Genomic DNA, 5,054 nt, shown 5'->3' with positions numbered 1-5,054 from the left:
TATATATATATATATATATATATATATATATATATATATATATATATATATATATATATATATATATATATATATATATATATATATATATGTATATATATATATGTATATATACTCTCATTCTGATGCATGTACATAGAATATCCCGCAATATATATGTTTATCACATACCACTCACCAAAATGACTATTTTTTTTTCCTTCATCTAATTGTGATTTGAAAATTTCTAATATTTTATTTTGAGACAAATTCTGTATATTATTATTATTATTATATGAAGATACACAGCGATATCTTGGCAAAACAAACAAAACACTAGTACTAAGTGAAGATGATATCCTTGTGTGTGATATCTCCACTGTCTTGTGTTACCTTTGCAATCCTAGTATCTGCATGTATGTGCATGGTGCTACCTTATCTACCACGGCAGTGGTAGTTATTTTGTGATGTTATATTAGAGGGCTATAGTGTTGTGTTGATGGCGTTCACAGCCGTGGCTCCAAACCAAGGCCAACTCTTGTACTGTTTCAGGCATGTAGCCAATGTGTCCATCCTCATTTCGAGATGGGTAGTGTCAATTTTAAGGAGATTCGGCTCTTATTTTTTGCAGCTCTGGCAGCCATGTAGTTAGAGGCTTCCTCATTTGCTTGTAGAAATGTGTTGTTATTTTTAGCACCATGTAGTGAAAGCTTTAGCTACAGACCATTTGTAAATTCCATGTGGTGTTAGTGAGCCCTACTAACTGCTGTCTTAGTGGAAATAGCATTTGCGCACTTCATGTAGCATCATATAACCATGTGGGGTTTTGTTGTCTTAGATACAGCGCTTGTACTGCCATGTAGCTGCTATATAAATTATGATTGTTGTAGGATAAAATATGGTACTTGTGGTGCTGAAACTAGCCAGAGTGGAGCCAGATGGTGCAGTATGTTGTAATATAGTATTGTTGTTGATGTTGTGCTGAGAATTAATTCTTAAAATCTTGTTGAAAATTGTCTAAATCTAAAGCACAGTCCTGTAAAGATTACATTACAGAACAGAAATGGAATGATAGAGGAAGGAATCAGTTTTTTTTCCCTTGACATTAGAGAGTTTCTCGCTTCCTTCAAAGATGAATGTGAACAAGGTTAGTACGATTTGTATGATACCATGTGTTTCATGACTGGATGATTGATGTGGTCCATTGTGGTACTGTCATACAGGAAGATAAAAATTAATGTTCCAGCAGAGATTTGTGCCAAACAAATATTGAAAAAAAAAAAAAAAAATCATGTGAAATAAAAATGAAAAAACAAAAATGTTCAAAAAATATACATAAATGAACAAAAAAAATACAAAATCCCAGAAACATTTTTTCTAGTTTTTGCTCCAAGGAGACGGCCAGCTTCCTGCTTTTCTTCATCTTCTGATTATTATTATTATCATCATTATTATTATTATTATTGTAATGATTATTATTATTATTGGAAAGCCATGATTAAAAAAGTCAAATTTATATACATTAGACCTGTATACTTACTAGTGTAACCATAAAATAGAATGTTCATTGTGTGTGTATATATATATATATATATATGTATATGTATATATAATTATTATTACATGTCCACTTGGTCCAATACTCAACCCAGTTTAAAACCACTACCACCATCATTAGGTCCTTAAGGGCCTTTTAACAGAGTTCACTCTGTTGCAAGCATTTGGACCTTGCATTGCCCTCATGCCCCTTCCTTTTTCTTTCCCATAGCACATTCCCCTCTGTAGATGTCCAGGTTGGCCATCACAGCCACATCATTCAATCTCACTAACGGTGGTGGTGTGGGAGAGAAAAGGGCCTGAAAAAGTCATACTCACTACTCTTTCATCCTTGATAAATTTATGAAAAAAAAATTTATATTTTTTTATTTATCCATTTATTAATATTTTTATTTCACAACTAATTATAAATAATTAGTTATATTGTATGTAGTATAAAAAAGACAATGCTTAATACTCCTTAAATATGTATCGTAATTACATAAGTATAGAATTAATAATGTTTATCATAATGAAACAGCTGTTGAGTACAGAGTATGAAATTGAAGCTTTTCTGCTTTTAGCTTTTATTCTAAATACGTTGGTTTAATGTGATTGTTTTAGCCAGCCGTGTACATACATGCAAATCTGTCCCACTTGGATTTCCTGCAATGTAATAACATGTTAGAATTTAACAATCTGTTTTTAAATTAAGTTCTTAAGTACCATGGATTTAATTTTTAATGATTTTGCACCAGTTCTCTACAAGGTTAACTTGAATATGACTTATTAAAACTTAAAAAAAGAAAAGTTTTTTAATTAAAGCAAACTCACATTAATTTGCTTCAACTGGTTCAGGTTGCCTAACATGTATGATATTCCCCCCCCCCCCTTGGGGATCATTGTGCATTCAGAAGGAGGCAGTAAATGTCAAAGGGAAGATGGTGGTGGTGGTGGGGGGATCAGTGGGAATTTAAGAGTGGTGACTTTTCTTAGAAATAAAGCATTCAGACCTGGTACAATACATATATTTTAAATTGCAAAATAGGGGTAGTTTATCCTGTCCAGGCTATATTATTAGCATTATCCTGCATTTGAGAATTGAAAATCACTTTAATTTTCAAGAATATTTTTATCAGGCTCTTTAAGAGAGAATATTTTTCTCCTTGGTAATTGCAGCAAATTTGCCTTTAGAAATACGTCACAAAGATTTTACCTAACCTAAAGTTCATTTCCTCCTAACCACTGCTTGGTGCTGATGCTGGTATTTTTCTATCAGAACACTTTGTTTCACATTGCTCCAGTTCACCCTGCTGGCAAACATGAGCAATCCTGTGACTGACCAGCAAGTGACTGTCCAAGAAGTGAGTATATATGCCACAGAAATGAGGAAATATGACTCAGGAAGGTTCTCTTTTTAGTCTTTGGAAATATCTAGATAGAGGCATTTCTGGATGGGGTAGTATAAGAAATATTATGTAAGAAACCTTTGCACAAGGTCAGCTTCAATTTTTTTTTTTTTTTTTTTTTTTTTTTTGCCTTTGTAAAAGAAGGCTGTGAAAGAGGCTGCTAGGCTACGAAAGGCTGTGGAATCATTGGTCTTATTGATTTAAGAAATAACATTGGCGTAACATTAGGTCAGTTCAAATGATTGAAATTTATGGTGCATGAAAGTTGTTAGTTTCGGGTAGTTTATTATTGTCGCTTTTGCTGTCAACACAATAATCCACTCACTTTGTACCATTGAACACTTAAGAAATAAGATATCCTTACTTGAAAAATAGGTATGGGTTAGTAACAGGAAAGATATCTGGCCATTAATGCCTCCAGTGATATAGTCGTACATTTTTGTATAGAAAAACAGACATAAAATGAATGAAATGATACACACAGATGTAAATGGGTAACTCTGTGATGTATCGATATTCCATTTATGGGGAATGTTGACATTGCCCAACTAGCCAGTGTAGTGGAATCATTCAAACACTACAACAATGTAAGGAAGCACATTGTGGCCATCATATATAACAAACTCCTAAGTTTGATCAATACAATGATAGATACACAGACAGACATCTAGATTGTTAAAGATGTATATTTGATGACTAGTTTACACAATTAACTCTTTGCTTCTAAGCAACCCTGGCCAACGGTGACCAAATTTGCTTATAACCGATATGGTGTTAACTCTTGTCACCAGATAAAGAATATCTTGTACCCTACTTTTTGAACTCTCAGTTGCTTTGTGTATCTGTAAACCTAGCTTATTTGTTGTCATGCCTGTATGTAGGCATGGGTTTGTGGTCTTGGGTTCGATCCCACTCTGATTCCTTGGGCAAGTTTCTTCTTCTATAGTCCTGAGCCAATCAAAACCTTGTGAGTGAATTTAGTAGACAGAAACTGAAAGAAGCCCATACACATACAATGTGTGAGTGTGTGTGTGTGTGTATGTATATGTATATATTTATTTATATGTATGTATATGCGAATGTGCTTGTGCTTTCTTGCCTTGATATCACATGATTGTTGTAAACAAGTATCACCGTGCTACAAGCAGTGTTCTTTGTTTCCATTCTTCTATGAAAACTTGTCCAGCCATAGGGAAATATTACCTTGCTTGGAAACAAATGGGGAGTGCCAACACGAAGGGCACTCGGCTATAGAAGATGTACAGCAACGATTTATGTCGCATCCATGCAAGTATGGAAAAGTGGACATTAAAAACACAAGAAAAAAATTACCATTATTGTTTTTTTTTTCACACAAACACAGTAGCATGTATGTATGTACATACACATATGCGTATGCATGCTCACACACGTTTATAAAGTTATTGATTATTTTCCTTAAAACTAGTTTTCTGTTAAGAATACTTTAAAATTTTTATTGACCTTGAACATCTCTCATAGCTTCAAACACTTTCATTACATGTTCTTTTGTAGATTTACCAAATTCTTGTTTCAAGAATGGAACCTCCTGATATATTCTCTCCCAAACCATAAACATTAATAATACTAATACTACTACTACTAATAATAATAATCATTTTAAAAATACTTATAATACTACTAATAATAATTTTAATAATACTAATATTACTACTAATAATGATTTTAATAATAATAATAATAAGTGAACTAACTAAATTTAGCTCTCATGTGCAACTGAACAAGTAGCAGGCCACAAATAGTTCACATCAAATTGCTGTTTGAATCATATGACTGCAGGTTCCGTTCTGCCACCCATATCCACCTTTTCCTATCTGGTTCAAATTGTAACTTTCTTTCACCTGATGGCAACCTGCTTTATGTTAGTTGATAGCACTCCCTCCCTCCCTCTCTCTTTCTCTCTCTTTCTCTCTCTCTCTCTCTCTCTCTCTCTCTCTCTCTCTTGTTATTTAATAGAAACTACTAACTTTTTTTTAGTAAAAATTAAATAAAATGAAATAATCATGGACCATAGTTACTGACACCTGACATGAATTATACTGCATTTCTTACTCCTTAAAAAGCTGAGAGAAAACCTTCTCCCTTTTTTTT

Source organism: Octopus bimaculoides, chromosome 14, assembly GCF_001194135.2.
Source record: "Octopus bimaculoides isolate UCB-OBI-ISO-001 chromosome 14, ASM119413v2, whole genome shotgun sequence".
NCBI lineage: Eukaryota > Metazoa > Mollusca > Cephalopoda > Octopoda > Octopodidae > Octopus > Octopus bimaculoides.
Note: the sequence above shows the minus strand (reverse complement) of the source record.